At 41.0% G+C, this 17,948-nt stretch overlaps 1 long non-coding RNA gene across 1 annotated transcript in view; it reads left to right on the top strand.

The window, feature by feature from the left end:
* The window catches only part of LOC142047858 (uncharacterized), a 325,773-nt gene extending 311,006 nt beyond the window's left edge, over positions 1-14,767 (top strand). Inside the window, exon 2 of the long non-coding RNA XR_012657124.1 lies at positions 14,639-14,767. This is a non-coding gene — a long non-coding RNA (uncharacterized LOC142047858). The remainder of the gene's footprint in view (positions 1-14,638) is intronic.
* The last annotated feature ends 3,181 nt before the right edge of the window (positions 14,768-17,948 follow it).

Genomic DNA, 17,948 nt, shown 5'->3' on the forward strand with positions numbered 1-17,948 from the left:
TAGATTATATGTGAAGTTGGCAATCCTGTGAATCTCTCTGTGTCTCATCCCCATCTGTGAGCTGGGCGATATTAATACTTCCTTGGTTCCACGCTGCGTAGGAGCTCTATTGGTGGACTTCCTAACGATGTGATGCAGCACTAGCAAATCGTGTTTCATTCAAATGGGACTGTAGAAACTATATACCAAAGATTTCTGAGCGAATACAGAATTTCCCATACACCTCTACCCCGATAACGTTTGTCCCTAGCGGAATCAAAAAATCTTAGCTGCGTATATGCTTTTAACAGGTTTAAGTCGAACTTGTTATGATCCACTGGACGCTGGCTCACAGGCCGCCCCCCTCCGCCCCCCAACACGCCCCGAGCACTGCTTTACCATGTTATATCCAAATTCATGTTATATCGGGTCACATTATATTGGGGTAGAGGTATACAATCAAAGGGCCCATTCCTATAATTGCTCCACAGATGGAACTTGCACTGTTTTCAGTCTCAGTTTTGCCCACTAAGAGCTTACAGGCTCATACCTGAGACTGCAGAAGGATTTATTCCACAGGACTGAAGTGTGTGGTGGGGGAAGTAGTCAGTAGCATTGTACTTTTTACACAACCTTCTTTTCTCTTCACTGATGAGAGTAAATCTGGGGTTGACCTAAGACCTTTCTGAAAATTGAGCTGACCTAAAATCATAGATGGGTAAAGCACAGTAATAATAGAAGTTGAAAATCAATACAGTGTGCTTTACAGGGTCATGCTAAAGTCATTCTGGTTTCAGTGACAAAATGATATTTGGATTTTGTAAGATTTTTTTTTTCACTATCAATTAACTTCCTAGCATCTTCATGCTACAGCTGGAAATATTCTTAGGAGTGAATTTGTTTTATGCCAGGTTTTTTAATGTATAGCAACCTATACTGCTTATCAAAGAGTTTTTTACACCAGGGTATTCTGCTTAATATAATAGTTGTTTAGTGTCTCTGCCCTGTGAGTTCTGCACTAGAAACAGAACATAAAGTGAAGGGCAAAAAATAACGATTTAGGAAAATATTATAGAATGCTGTAAAATAGTATTTGTAATTTAAATTTCATAGTGATTTTGTTCCCATTCTGTATAGAAACTAAATCTTATGGAAAAGCTTGCTGAAGAGAAAATTAGAAAGCGATCTATATTCCTGTCATGTTTAGCATTGCAAGGGTTTAACTAAAATTCAGCAATTTTAAAATGCCCCTGAAATTAAGGTTGAAATCCTCACAGTCTGTGCAAAGCCTGAGTAAACAAGCTTTGTGCAGTAATCTAGGTGAAGAGTGAGGCGATGGTATCTTTCCCTCAAGCCCAGCCAACTGAACTCCCTCTCAGCCACTCTGCAGCCTCTCCTGCAGTTCTATAGCATGGTACACTCCATTTGTCTAGGGTTCTCTGCTAGTGGATCTGCATAGCCCTGGATACAGTGGGCACGTCCACTGATCCTTTCCATATTGTCCCAGAGAGAGGGGCCAGGACCAGTGCTCTATGGCACAATATCCCTGTGTGGCTTCTCCATGGCCCTAGTGGTCCTTACAGCATTTAGGATTAGATTTTCAAAAGATTCAGTAAAGAGGCTGAAGTGAATGGGAGTCTTACCATTGACTTCACTGGAAACAGACTTAGGTCAATGCTGATCACTCTTGAAAAACCCACCTTTAAATGCCTGCCTTCAGTCTTTTTTTGAAGTAGAAAATACAGTAAATAAGCTAGTTTAGCCAGAATTTAGTCTGTAGCTTGGGAATGAAACACTTCATATTCCTCTATATTTGTAATTTGCAGCAAATATTTGACATATTAAATGCTTTAAAACCTAGATATATATAATCCCATAAATCATTTAGAGTTTTAAGTAAATCTCACATAACTTAAACATATTCTCCAAATAGGGTCAGGGTGCAATTTTCTTTTTCACCCTAAACCCCATGCTGGAAGATAAGGCATGAAGAACAATAAAATTATACAGTACACGCACAATGCTGAACCTTTGTAAAGACACAACACCATGTATCAGTTAAAGAGGTAAAGTGGTTCACAGTGAATAGGGCATGGGATCTGGATTTTATTCTGATATCTATCAGCTGTTCACTATGGGGCCTGATTCCATGCCCTTTAAACATTCCAAAAGACACCCACTGTCCTCAGTGGCATTGAAGCAAGCCTTGACCTTGACCTAGGACAAGTTACTTAAACCAAAATGTTCACATGTGCATGCCTAAAACATGAATTTGGGTGCCAATCCTAACTTAAGATTCTTGGAATTAAGCTTTCTGCACTTCGCTTTCTCCAGTTGTAAAATCTGAACAGTACTCATCCAACGATTATGAACACCCTGAGATCTAAGGGTAACAAGTGTTTTATACAAGATAAATACCATCAGTGAAACATAGAAACAGATTATTATTTAAAACACTTTGTGCCAAATTCTGCCCTTTTGTACACCTTTGTAATCTTGTTGATTGTAATAAGGTTGAACAGGTATAGCTGAGAGCAGAATTTGGCTCTTAAAAGGAAAAAGAAAATTCAGCATTTTCTGTATTTATCATGGATTATTATTCCAGGCTCAAGGACCACTAGAGGAAAATAAACTTTTTTTATTGCTTCACTTTCCAAAAAAGACTTTGCCATTTTCATATTTATTAAACCTAAGATAATATCAGTAGGGTTTAGATAGTACAGTACTCTGGTTCACTGAACAAACAAGTCCCAAACCCTGCTCTTATTTTTATTCCAATCACATGGAATCATAAAAATGTCAGGCTGAAAAGGATCTCAAGAGGTCATCTGTTCCAGGCCTCCATGCTGGGCCAGGACCAAGTAAACCTAGACCATTCCTGACAGGTTTGTCTAAGCTGTTCTTCAAAATCTGCAATGACAGGGATTCCACATGTTTCATACCATTAACCAATGGGGATTTAAAAGAACCAGAAAAGCTTCACAATGTAAGGAAAGGAACAAGATGCAATATCAGAGTCCTTTGAATGGACTTCATGCCATGGAAGCTCCAATGGCTTTGGGAAGAGAGTTTTTTGTAGAGAAAGATAGGGAGCATCTGATTTCTGCCTAATATTCCCTCAGGACTGTGGATATTACTTAGGAGAAATTATTGCTGGCTGACCGGTAGTAACTCTTTCCCACTTCAGAAAGGAGGTCGGTAGTAGGCACAGATGGTGGGGTTCAATTATTCTACTAGTGGCAGCAGGGCTCCTTAAGGAACCATGAAGATAGATGGAAGGGAAAATGACCTAAGGAATGGCCTTCCATAAGTCCACACTATTCTGTAACGAGTTCCCAGTAGATCCCTGTATTTGTTGGTTTACTGGCCAGACCCTTTCCTCATTCTTGGTGACTAAAAGTACTTTCTCTCCTGAAGGAGACAATGAAAAATCATGCCTTGCATTCTCCCTCACTAAGTATCAGCCACATGTTTGCCCATAAGCTGATACGTTTCCAAAACGTGGCATGTAGTCATCAGTACCTTATGTTCATGACTCTGAAAGAAATCATCTTAATTGCACTCTATATTGCATTATTGAATCAACGTTTATATGAACAGTATAGAGAATACGTCAAATTTTCAAAACAGTGTGATAAACTCAAGACACACAGCTGCAAGGGAGGGGTAGGAATCAGTCCCAGAGGGGTAAAAGGACCTCCTCCTTATCAGCTGAGAGGCAACCACAGGTCAATCAGGTTCAGCTGTGAAAGGGTTACCAAGGTAGCAAATTAGAATCAGCTGAGGGGGAGCTACCTGAGGTTAATTAGGATCAGCTGATTCCAACTTGGGGCTGCCTGAGACCTTTTTAAACCCTTCCCTGGGAAGAAGGAAGGGGAGGAGAGCGGAGAGAGAAGGAGCACTGCTCCCAGAGCAGCAAAACAGCAAGACTCATCAGGAGGGGAGGCAGTACTCTCTCCCACAAGGGAGTAAGAATACGCTAAACAGGAAGGGTGGAGATACGGGGAGCAGACTTCCCCTGTGTCCCAAGGGGGACTGCATTACCCAAGCCTGTCTCACCAGGGCTAAAAGCAGCAGAGGCTGGGAAGACTGAAAAGATGCCTTGTCACAACAGCTTTAAGTGGGCCTTTATTTTTATAGATGCAAATAATCATACCTGGGTAACTGTTACTTAAAACATATAGGTCACCTAAATTGTCAGTGGAAAAACTGAGTAAATACTTTGAAAATATGGCTCAGTATGTCTCTTGTTTCTTTGTTTTCATAGAATACATTTATTGAACAATTCATTTGTAACGTTTTGCCAAGTATCACATCATATAATGACATCCATCCTGTCTATCAGTGTAAAACTTAAATACCAAGTCACTGCTAAATTCTTCACAGTTGTCAGTTACAAAAAAAAACATTTTCCCCCCAAAAGTGAAGTACCTCTAGGGGAAAATACCTTGTAAAATGACTCCCACTTTCGGAGTCAAAGCAATCTATAAGCATGGTTCACACACAGAATATTTTATATTGTCATTTTTAAGGAATGGTTTTAGTGTGAAATGTTGTTTTTCTTATTGTAAAAGCAGCACTCTTACATTACAGATCTATCCCCTTTGTGTACTCAGTCATATGAGCTCACTTCGGTGAAAGAAGTGAGGTCAACGTTTTCAAAACTAGGTGTATCTAAACTATGTTTCATAAAATATGAATGGTTTGATTTTCAAAGGTGATTAGCATCTGTAGCTCCCATTGACAGTTATACTCCTCTTATCCCTTCAGAGCCAACAGCTAAGAGAGTGAACTTCTATTTCTTTTTGTGTGTCATCAGCAGAATTGATTACAGGTCCAAAAGCGAGTTCTGTACTAGAAACAGAACACAAAATGAAGGGTGAAAAAGTACTACAGAGATGTCACTGAAGGCATAACATGAAGGCATTGAGGGGTCACAGAGTCTTTATTGGGAGTCTTTATTGTCAATAACATGCAAGGAGGAAAAAAATAAATATCTGGAGATATACCTATCTCATAGAACTGGTAGGGACCCCGAAAGGTCATTGAGTCCAGCCGCCTGCCTTCACTAGCAGGACCAAGTACTGATTTTGCACCATATCCCTAAGTGGCCCCCTCAAGCAGGCCTGCACAACTCGTAAAGCGGTGAGGGCCACATTACTCCAAAGAAAACAGCTGAGGGCTGAAACCCATGGCCCCGCAGAAACACACTCCCCCCAGCACCTCCAGGCCCCATGGAAACACCCTGCCCCAGCACCGCCCAACCCTGCAGAAACAAACCCTCCTTCCACAGCACCTCCCCATCAAAACAGCTGTGGGCCAAAAAGGAAGGTTGGGGGTGGGGAGGTGATACTTTCTTTTAAATCAGCCTGGGGCTCCCAGCTGAAGAGGTGGCTGGGAGCTCTCAGGGGAAGAGTAAAGAGCCTGGGGCTCCAGTGGCCAGGAGAACCAGAGCTTTGTGGGGCTGGGGCAGGGAGCCTGAGCCCTTTAAATCCCAGCTGCAGTCCTGCTGCGGAGCCGGGGTGAGATTCAAAGGGCTTTGGGCTGCCTGCAGCCACGGGGAGCTCTGAGCTCTTTAAATCCCAGCCCCAGCCGGAATTCAAAGGACTCTGGGCTGCCGGAAGCCCCGAGGAGCCCTGAGCCCTTTAAATCCCAGCCACAGGGAGCCCAGAGCCCTTTAAATCTCGGCCGCGACTGGGATTCAAAGGGCTCTGGGCTGCCTGCAGCGGAGGGGAGCCATGAGCCCTTTAAATCCCAGCCACGGGGAGTCCAGAGCCCTTTAAATCCCCGCTGTGGCTGGGATTCAAAAGGCTCTGGGCTGCCCCCCGAGCACCCTGTGCGCGGGATTTAGGCCGCACAGTGAGCCTCCGAGGGCCGCATGCGGCCTGCGGGCTGTATGTTGTGCAGGCCTGCACTTAAGGATTGAACTCACAACCCGGGGTTTAGCAGGCCAATGTGAAAGATCTCAGATGGATTGTCAGCCCCCAGACTGAATTTATAGAGCAGATAATTGAGGAGGGGGAAGGGAATCTCATATTCTGACTTGTAAACTGATTAATTGGGTGTATAAATAACTGAGATACAGCAACTATAGAACCAATATTGCCACTTTTACAGAGTAAACTTTCACATTAAGGACCAGCTCCTGAACTCATTTCTCAGATTTTGTTCACTCTCTAATGGGACTTTGCTTAGAGCAAAACTGTAAAAGAATCTCAGGATCTGGTCCTAAATCAGTGCTGTTTACAGAAAGGGATCCTGAATATTATCACATTTATGATCAATTCTACATAATTACTCAGATGTAAATAAAGCAGATACAGTGGAAGCAGAAAGTCGAGGACAATTTTGTTGTTCAGCTGCCTCTTTCAAAATACTAGATGTTACAATGTCAATTCCTTTATGGAAGGGAAAAAAAACACTTTGAAATAACCTTGTTTGTTTTACACCTCTGTTATCTTCACTTTGTTCCACTGGTTCCACTTGAATCTGGATGATTTTGAAAAAAAAGTGGGAGAGAGATTGAAAAGAATGTAGCTCATAAAAATCCAAGAGTAAAGCATAACAGCAACCAAGCAATCTTACATCTAAGGGCTCTCGGTAGAGGGTGGCCACCTTCCCTACTCTCAAAGGATTACGATCTATCACACTAACTACGTAATACTGTCTCCTGCTGCCCTTGCCATGTGAACAAACAAAATCAATAATATGTGGCAAGTGTAGCTACTGAGAGTTTTGTCCATGAAAATAGAAGACACTTCATGAGAGGTTTAACCCATCACATAAAATCTGTTTAAATAAAACCAGAACTACATGGCATCTGTAATGAATTATTATTTATTTACTTTTTGCAGCAGATAAAAAGGTCAGGGCCATTTATCTTCATAGACCAAGATGATGATTCACTTTTACAGCTAGTGCTAGTCTAGTTCAGCATTACTATAAAATACTGAAATATTCAGGCGACTCGCTATTGCTCTTCAGCAATGACATAAATGTGCATCAGCTTTTGCAGAACATGTGAACAAGAAAACTGCCATATTTACAGTGCCAGGCACTGTTACAAAAATATATAAAGAAGGCCGAAAGGTGTTTTTCTTTGTTTATGTGTGGGGAGGGGTGAAGGGTTTGCTTTCTCTGATTCTTGTGTAGGAAATAGGATTGTCACTTGAGGTATTCTCTGGTTTTCCTGAAGAATTTGGAGGCAGACTTTAAAGATACATATTGTAGTTATCACACGTTAACTGGTGGGAAGAGGGTATTAAAATTTTGAAGATAGGATTTTTTTATTAAAGTATTAATCAGTGAGGTTAAGGAGATGTCAATGAAACTGGGGGTAAAAAAAAAAAAGTAAATAATTTTCCACAGATCTATTTCCCTCTCAGTTGCTCAGTTTTCATTCTCTGTAGATCTTGGATGTCATCATTTCAGTAATTGTTTGGTCATCAAAAAATCTTCCAGGCTAGACAACATCTGAATTTTTAATGTTAAAAAAATTGGTCTGGCTCTGGATTTCATATCTCAGTCCATCTCTCTAAAGTACAGTTTGACTCCTTACTGCAGGGTCCAGTTGTAAAATCTGGGTCTAGATCCAGATTGGGATGATATCTACCTCCCTAAAGCCATTATATTGTCCACATTACTATCTGAGCACCTCACAGTTATTACTGTAGTAATCCTCACAACACCCCTGTGAGGTAGGGAAGTTTTGTTATCTTCATTTTACCAATGGAAGACTGACCCTGAGTGATTTTCCAAGGTCATACAGGAAGTCTATGTTTGACTAGTACAACAGAAAACACAGCACAGAGGCAAAAGAGATAAGACCTGCTCCATACTGCTTCCTGGGTATCTGCAACCTGTAAATTAACTGGAAACATTATTTGCAGCTTCATCAAAAGAGCAGCTGCTCTTTCCTGGCAGCAGCTCTTTCCTGGCAGCAGCTGGGAAAACCAGGAAGTCCTAGGACAGCTAGGCAGCAGGTATATGAGACTGGCAGTTATCAAAGGAGTAACAAGATACATTCCACTCCATAATTAGCCTCTAGCATCCAAGGGGGAAAAATAAACAAATTGAAGATGCTGCTACCTTAATGACCTTTTTATTATCTCTCCCTTTTTCATTCACATAAAAATGTGACTAGATATGTGACCATGTATTTTATATCAAATAAATTGTAACTTGACTGCATGTTTCCTTCGAGTTAATTGCATATCTCTGGTAATGCAACTGTATGTGCTTTAAGTGTCAGTGTGTAGTGATAAAATAGCTATTTAAAAAAAATTAAATCTCCATCTTCATGAGCTTAGTGAATGCCTATTTAATAGACTAAAAGTTACTAGCTTCTTTTGTGAATTAATATTTGAAGTCAGAGCACTAGGTCCCTAAACATAATGGTGCATTATCTCCAGTTCTATTAAAACAGACAAGTTATAAGCATGGCCCAGTGAAAAAAATGGCTAATTGCACTGTGCTTCTCAGAGGCCACTAATGATATTCCTCTGGTAAAAGGACATTCCTATCTCTGTGTCAGCAGTTACTCAGTTATAAAACAAAAATGCCAAATCTTACCCTCTTCTCCTCTCCCTCTTCTTTCTCCCCCTCCCTAGGACTTCAAAGTTATTATTCCATGTTCCTTTAATTAGAAGAGCAGCAAGCGCAGCCAAGATTTTCATGAATGGATGCTTATAGTTAGGCATCTAAGTAAGTGTCTTGATTTTCAAAAGTGTGACACACCCAGAAAGCTCCCATTGTAATCAATGTGTGTTATCACACTTCTGAAAATCAGGATGCTTATTCTAGTATCTAAATATGGACTTGGGTTTGTGATTTTTGACACAAGAGTCACTAGTAGTGGCTGAGCTTTGGAAATTCAGGCCATCTATGTAGATGCCTAAAGATGTGGACTCTAACTTTAGTTATCCCCCTTCTTGAAAATCTTGACCTACCTGCGCTTGAAGTGTCTTTCCATGGACGCTTACAGACATGCAAATAAGCTATAAATTGCCATGAGTAGACCTGAAGTTCAAAATGCAAAGTCTACTGGTCTGCGCTGTCTGTGAGTAGGGTTTAATGTAGTATTAATCTTTGCCAATGTTTGAAGGGTTGGCCCCTATAAAATTGCATAGTACCCAATAAAAACTTGTGCTCAGTCTAGCTATTACTAAAGCCTTCCTCACAGTCATTGAAAGCTTTGAGAGAATAGCTCATCTTGAATCTCTTCGCAAGAGGACATTCTCTGACTCCAGATTCATTCCACTCCTCTGCACAGCAAAGTGAAATGCAATAACACTGATAAGATTACTAAAAACTCCAAAGTTAATGGGAAATCTCACATCTGAATATAACATTTTTCAATTAGAACTTGACTTTGTAATACATTTTTACCAATGGTCCATTTAAAAGGATTTCACAATGATGATGTTCCTTTAAATAACTAGATAGAATTCATAAAGAAGAAAGTGATTATACCTTAGTGTGTTAAATATAGTGGGGAATCAACTTAGAATGCTATTACGTTTTTATAGCTTGGGAAAGTAATTATCTGATAGTCATTTTAAGATTCCACATTCACTATTGAGGGAAGTCAGTCTTTTCAAACTTCAAAGTAGTTACAGTTTTGAACCTGCTAAGTTTAAAATAATAATAAAAAAATGCTTATACAATTTACTGATGTCAGTGACCTAATAGCTGCTAAGGCTGTGGATCCATTTTCACCTTCCTCACTGGGAATAACATTCAGTCCCCAGGCTTAGTAAAAATTACCCTCATGCATGGCAAAATTGGGACCAGGGAACTGGCCTTATCAGACTTGTAATTTAGATCCCCCATTACAAAGAGTGCTGGGATTCAGAGTGAAAATCCTTAGATACAGGAGGTAAATACTCTGGTGTCACTGTGGCAGCTCCAAAGTCATTTTTCATTATAGAAATGACCTTAAAATCCCAACAAAATGCTTCACAGGAACTACTGTTGCTCCATTTTTCATCCACACTGAATTTTTCTTCAGTGCCTGAAGTCATTTTACTACAGAAATGACTTAAGATCACAGCATAGGTTGTCCTCTGTTCAATCTCTTTTTTCTTTGCCTTTACTGGATAACAATCTAATTCTTAAATATACTGTAATACATTATTTGAGACTCTGAACGGGTAAGGTTTATGAAGCTGTCATATGTAGTTGAACTTCATTTTGCTACGTTTTGAAATCAAAACCCAAACAACATTAAAACATATATTTGATCAAAGGATGTAGTTTCAGAAGATCAAACATTCTTTGAGTGAGCTTACACAACTCAAATATATTCAAACGTGAAGAAATAAGAATCCTGTGTTTCAAAGCCAAAAAATCACAGGTGCTTTTAATAAGCTGAGTGCCAAAAAATTAATATGAAGCTGTAATAAATATGTAACTACAAATAGAAATGCTAGGGGAATACAGATAAGAAATTTTCATGGGAATAAAGAAAACAATGTCTGGTTTCCTGAGAAGGCAGACAAGAACCTGAAAACAAAAACTATTTTAAAAGTCTAGAATTTCTTTATTTATAGAATAAACAGAGGCAAATTTTCTAAACAGATAAGAGTTGGTTGTGTTAATTTAGGCACCTGAATTCACAAACAAGCACTAGGGGATTGTCCACAGCTCATCAGATTTGTGTGAAAATGAAGGAATTATGGGTTTTATGATAGAAGAATGAAATTTATCACAGCCTTGGGTTGAGATCTAATAAAGATTTTCAGATATGTGGCCATTGACAACTCATGCCTTGTTGGCCATGGCAACCATTTTAACAACATTATCATAATCAGCAAATAGTGTTGTTTTACAGTTAGAGGTACAAGGGATGTAATCTTGGTTTTGCTTCAATGTGACCTTAAAATTGAGGAAAGGACACCTTTTATACTAATTTTGAATGTCCATGTGAGCTTAGCAGAATTTAATCACATTTCTCTCTTTTTTTTTTTTCTTTCAGATGCTACATTGGTGTTTGGGTAATATTAACTGTACAGTACTGACCTAGGCTATTACTAGTGCTTCAAGCATGTCAAAAAGATACAAGCTTGTTTGAGAGACAGGCCAATCAACAGACATCCCATGTTTTGTTGGGAAGCCACAGTCACAGATTTAATTAATTCAGCAGAGTCAAAATGAGCATGTTAAATCTGGCTATTAAACTCTATCAGAAAATTTCAGACCTTTCCATAAGTTGAATGCACTTCCCATATCCATAGACATATGTAGATTAGATGATAGTCACAGTATTTAAAAGACTCTGAACAAGAACAATGGACATTGACTCAAATCCTGCTACATTAATTTTAATAAGATCAAGCTAAAAAAGATCCACAGCGGAGGAGGAGGGAAGAACTGAAAAAGCCATGGATCACCCTGACCAACTACAGTAGAAATACACGTTTAAGTGACCAACACAAAGGACCTTAAAACAAGAAGCGTGTTTTATTTGTGAAATCAACCTACCATCAGAAAACCTTCATAAAGCTTCTACCCTCAGCACTGATATTCAGGGTCACAAGTGTGCACTGTAATGGCAAGACCAGTGTGTGACATCCCCCAGGGTACAAGCCAGACTTTTTAACAGCGGTGTCCTCTTAATTCTCCTGACCAGTGCCTCCTACCCTGTTCTACTAGTGAAAAGCAGCCTCTCCAGGCTTTGTTCTCACACAGCCATCGGCATGTAAAGGCACACCTAAAGCTGCATGAATGCTCTCACAGCCAATCATGCACTGATATGGGACCAGACCTACCCATCCCTCAGTTCCAACCTTGCACCCCTGAAATGTGCATCTTACACTGCTCCAGACCCCCTTGGACAGTGAAAGCTCATAAGTCTGTAATTTTACCAAAGAAAATGAATATGCACCAGCCCTTGTTAACCTGAGCAGAGATTCCCCAACTCTTCAGTCAAAGCTCACTGGTTTAGACAAAATATTGAAACCAGTTTATTAACTATAGAAAAATAGATTTTAAGTGATACAGCCATAAAAGGTTAGAACTAGTTACACCAAAATAAAAGATAAAAACGCATTCTAAATCCTAAACATCACCAAGCTAAATAAGATTTGAAGCAAGCAACTTTCCCACCCCTCTAGATATTGCAAACAGTTTACAGTTCTTAGAACACAGACTGGGTTCCCTTCCCAGCCTAGGATCAATTTCCCTAGTTCAAAGTCTTCCAAGCAATCTTGTTTCAGTAGAGGTGGGGAGGAGAGAAGTGTCCAGGGGCTGTTTCTTCCTTTTTATATCCGGACTCTTTTTACGGAAAAAGTCCTTGCTGGGTTATGGGGTAAGGTGCTCTGTGAGCTGTCCTTCAGGTGATTTTCACACCTGTGGTCAGTCTTCTGTTGTCTCTGAGGAACCAGAATGTGGGCATTCCCTAGAATTATAACATTTTTTGGTAACAAACATATAGCAAAATCTGATAGTTCCATATGCAATGGTGATACACACATTTTAACAAGACAACAATATTCAGCAGACTATAATTTTTCAAATATATTTAACAAGGCACACTTTGTACAAGATTTGCCATAAGTTTGTAAAAGTGAGGACCATAATAATGTAGACTGTCACACAGTGCTTGCTTGCAAAACTAGATGTGGGGGCTTATTGGCCTAAGAAGGAATGTATCATGCAAGATGTTTAGTGTCTTTCTATAACAAAGTCAGGAAGAAGAAGATGAGCCTAGGAACACAGAAGAATTTGCATGGGATTACCTTTGCTGAACTGATAGTACACATTGAAGAAACAAGCCTGAATGCAGAAGTAGCTCCAGTCCTTAAACTAGCAGACCTCACAAGGCTCTATATACTAGAGTAGAACACCCGAGGGTGACACTGGCTGATATATTCACAGCATTAAATTAAATTCCTGAATCCTGAAGGGAGCTCCTATAAAGACAAGTTACAATTATAGTTAGACTCACATCCTTAACAATATTCTTAAGGTTTGATACATGCCTTCCCAATTGATCATCATTTTTTCCATAGCAAACTCATTTTAACCAATTTGGGAGGCCTCTTTTATCTTGTGATTCTGACTACACGTACCTTCTGTGCATGTGCATGAAGGTGTCTACTCTCTTTCTCTTTATTTACATTGTGCACCCCATGAACATTGGGACACCCCGATGTTCAAAGATTGGTTACATTCCTTTTATTCTCACTAGCATTGATGCACATAGTGCACCCTGTGGTGAGGGCACGTGTTAGAACAAGGTGACTATCGGGTATCTTGTAGTCAAAATTACTCTTATGGTTAATTTTTCACAATGCCACCCATTGGTACATCTTTTCCTATAATCTTGTGGCATTGGGTCATTCTTTGATCACTTACTTATGTCAAGCCTTTCTTAAGCCTAAGGCCTAACATGGATAAGCTGACACCTTACAGGCCTTAGCATGTAGAGCAGGGGCAGGCAAACTTTTTGGCCTGAGGGCCGCATCGAGTTTCTGAAATTGTATGGAAGGCCAGTTAGGGGAGGCTGTGCCTCCCAAAACAGCCAGGCATGGCCGGGCCCCCAACTCCTATCCAACCCCCTTCACTTCTTGCCTCCTGATGGCCCCCCTGGGACCCCTGCCCCATCCAACCCCCCCTGCTCTCTGTCCCCTGACTGCCCCCCCACCCCATCCAGTACCTCCTCTCCTTCCTGTCTGCCCCCCAGGACCTCTGCCCCATCCAATCACCCCTTCTCTCTGACTGCCCCCAGACCACCTGCCCCTAACTGCAACCTGCCCTTAACTGCCTCTCACCCCCAACTACCCCCTGTGCCCCATCCAATCCCCTCTCCTTCCAGATTGCTGCCCCCAGGACCCCAGCCCCATCCAACCACCCCTTCTACTTGACCTCCCCCAGACACCCTGCCCCTAAATTCCCCCCACCACCCCATCCAACCTCCCTCCTTCCTGACTGCCCCCCCCAGGACCCCTGTTCACATTTAACCCCTCCTGTTCTGTGCCCTCTGACTGCGCTGACCACTATCCGCACCCCTGGCCTCTAACACCCACCCCCGAACTCCCCTGCTCTCTATCTGACCACCCCCACCCTGCTCCCTGACCCCTTACCATGCTGCCTGGAGCACTGGTGACTGGTGTTGCGGCCGCACCAGGATAGGCAGCTGCACCACACAGCACAGAGCACTGGGTCAAGCCGGGCTCTGCAGCTGCGCTGCCCCAGGAGCTCACTGCTCCGCTTCCCTGAGCATTGCGCTGGCAGCAGAGTGAGCTGAGGCTGTGGGGGAGGGGGAAAAGCAAGGGAGGGACCGGGGGTAGCCTTTCGGGCCAGGACGGTCCCGTGGACCAGATGTGGCCCACAGGCTGTAGTTTCCCCACCTCTGTTGTACAGCTTTCATTTTAGCCCTGATTACTTAGAAACCTAATGCATACTTAACCTTTCTAACTACTGATGAATCTCATACTTCTATAATCCTACAATTTAAATCTATTTAGCACAAAATTATTATATAAACCATAGCATGTCAATTAATCATAACATCACATAACACACAATAAATGAATGACTAAATGAAGTAATTGGCTACAGTCAACATGCCATGAGTTGACAATGACCCATATCTCTGTAACTTGTCTTGGTACCATTAAGGGAATTATCAAATTTGGGTATTCGTCTGTATATTAAGATTTTTGCCCAGGGGAACATCCTCTGTGTTTTGAATCTGTTGTCTGTGAGAGTAGCTGGTATGCTAATCTCTTCCAGAGGGTTTTTCTTTTACCTTTCTTTTCTTTAATTAAAAGCCTTTTTCTTAATACCTTATTGATTTTTTCCTTGTTTTTAGATCCAAGGGGATTGGATCTGGACTCACCAGGAATTGGTGGGGGAAAGGAGGAAGGATGGTTAAATTCTCCTTGTGTTAAGATCCAAGGGGTTGGATCGGTGTTCACCAGGGACTTGGTGAGGAAGTCTCTCAAGGCTACCCAGGGAGGGGAAGGTTTTGGGGGGAAAGAGGGTGTTCCAGACACTGAGAAATCTGGATGGTGGCAGCAAGACCAGATCTAAGCTGGTAGTTAAGCTTAGAGCTTCTCATGCAGGTCCCCCACTTCTGTACCCTTAAGTTCAGAGTGGGGAAGGAACCTATATTTGTCAGAGCCTGATCTAACAAACACTACTGACCATACAGCTTATGACAGTAACTTCCCTATGCAAGATGATTTAAAGACAAGTGTGTTGATAACATCTCTTGCTTGGAGAGCTGGACTCAAAAGAGACAATATGCAGACAAAAGAAGTGGTAAGGAAAACAGCTGTGACGGCTGGCTGAAGTTAAACAATGAAATTTGTTAGTTCTATGATTTGTGCATAGATTTTTCTTTTGTTGATATTTTTTCTATTTATGTTTAGCATTAATTGATTTTGATCTTCTGTCTATTGTTCTCCAGGAGACTGGGGGAAAGATAGAACAGCTCTTTTTGGAAGGTGTATGTTTTAATAAGGACCTTGGAGGTATGGATGGAAGTAAGTCTGACTCAGGGTTTGTGACACCTGAAAGAAAGCTTGGAGCCAAGAGTGGGAGGAAGATATGTATGGAGTAGCTCAGGGACGGTGGAACTGGGCCAGCAGGCAGGCCAGTGCCCCTAAAATGGAAATATTAAGTGGACTCCAGCCCCACATAATATTCACACGTGCCCAAGGGGAGGGGCACAAGGGAGACAGCAGGACTCAGAGGGACTGGACTGGTCGCTCCAGCACCCAGGATTGGACTAGGGAGCCAGGTTGGAACCATAGGGACCCTTCCTCCCAGCATGGAACTGGCTGTTCCCTCTTTATCTCAGCTGACTCTCCCTACTGCTTTATCCCTGCACCCCCTCCCTATATACAGGGAGCTTCCACATCCCCTGGAACAGCTGATCATACAGCTGAGTTGGAACAAAGCAGCAAGCAGGGAAATGAAAATAGACAAGAGATAGGGGTTGCAGAGCCATGAAGGAAAGGACAAGGGGGCAAATTGAGGTGTTAAGTTGGTGACCCAGTTAAAAAAAATCAGCATGTCCATAATAGCTAACAAGTGGAAGCTGTAAAATGAGCACCCATCTTCTGTTTCTTTGCAACTACTGCACCCTTCTATTCTTTTCCTTTTGCTTGTTTTTTTCCAACAGAAATTGAGAATAGGGAGATGACAGAGTATGAACAAAAAAACCCTCAAAACCCTTAATACATTTAGGCTTACATGATTTTGAGTTTGTAACCATCATGTTAGATCTGAGAAGACTTTGGCCACAGAGTAAGTATGGCTCTTACTGGGAAATGAGAGTAAACACTCAGAGCAGACCTCTATTTGCACAAGAGCAAAGAGATGCATATGTTGAGTTTCTGTGTTTAATAAATATAGCTGCTCCTGAAAAATGTTCATCCTCAAAACAGATTACAAGAAAGTACTGCCACTTATTATAAATCACTCCATCTCAAGTGCTACTAGCATTTAGACAGTGAGCATGCACTTTTGTTCTTGGTTCTATGTGTACCTATTCTCTTTTTAAGTATTTCAGGTCACATTTTTATCAAATTATGGCAACTGCTGTCCATTGTTGTGAATCACACCATATCAGCACAGCAAGAATGCAGTTAAAGATGAGTTGGAATGGAACTATGTGAATTTACATCCAACTCACAAATTCTATCTGAATAGTTTTTTACTGATATATATTCACAAGGTGGGAATTTAGGAAAACAATCAAGGTACTTCTCTCTGTCTCTACATTGTACCAATAGGAAACAATGTAATGAGTGATGACTGAGATTTATGATGCCAAAGTACAGTTGTACCAGTACATGTTGCGAAGTGTTGCAGACCTCTGTGATGCACAGTCTGTAGCCACTTAGACAGCACTTTATGTCCATAAAAGAAAATCTTTTAGGATAGAGATCTGAGTGACATTTCTTTGAGACTATGGCACAGTGAGTAAACTAACATCATCAGAGTCCTCTTCCATGCAGGCTAAATCGACCAGAAGCACTTGAGCTGTTGGGTGGGGAGTAAAAGTGACGATGAAGGACAAAAGTTGTTGCTTAGGATCCCCATATTTAAGTTTAAAAACTCTGACTCCTGTATCAAGAAGAAATGAGGTTCAAAAAGGGGAAATCCGTGCTTGTTGGGGACATGAGAGAAGCAAGAGGAATGCCCCTTTCTTCCAGTAGCCAAAGAAAGAGGAGAATGGAGATGAGATCCCTGTATTATCATCTCATCAATTTTGCATCAATTACAACAAAGGCAATGGCCAGATGCAAATGTGCAACATTAATACACAATTAGAGGCTCTCTGTAATAGTTTATTCTATCTGTTACAGGCCAGGTCCCATTGGTATATCTCATATCTTGCATAGGCAAAGGAAACAGATATTAAAATTTTTCTATATGGTTCAATCCATATATATATATATATATTTAGGTAGCTACTGAATCTTCCTTACTATCCTGTTTGACAGGATGTTCTCCAACTCTGGTATTCATTTCCCTCTTTGGTCAGTCTGAGCCTGAAGTTGTAGACCAACTTTTTTCACAAGCATCTGGGGGGTGGGGGAGCGGAGCGGGGTTTGTAGGTATCAGGACTTAAGATTATGGAGTGATTGAGTTGGGGTCTTATTAAATGACAGAGTGTCATTAGCTTTTTGAAGGATATTCATTAATAGGAAATCTGATGAATCAAGTAGTGCATGGAAAAATATTAGATTTTATTGTATTTATTTTTAATTTTGGGAGGAGCTAAGAGCTCTGGGTAAATGATAGGTGCAATAGAAATTGAAAAATAAATGAATCAAAAGATGGACCTAGTTGTATAAGGACCAAGATGTTTAAGAATAAAGTCATATGATAGAGAAAAAACTAATAACTAGCATTAAAAAGACAGGAAATACAAGGTTAAGGTTGAGAATTAACTAGCTTGCAAGGCATTAAGTAGAATGAACTGAGCCACTCTAATATCCATAATCAGGCAT

The sequence above is a fragment of the Chelonoidis abingdonii genome, chromosome 1, assembly GCF_003597395.2.
Source record: "Chelonoidis abingdonii isolate Lonesome George chromosome 1, CheloAbing_2.0, whole genome shotgun sequence".
Classification (NCBI taxonomy): domain Eukaryota; kingdom Metazoa; phylum Chordata; order Testudines; family Testudinidae; genus Chelonoidis; species Chelonoidis abingdonii.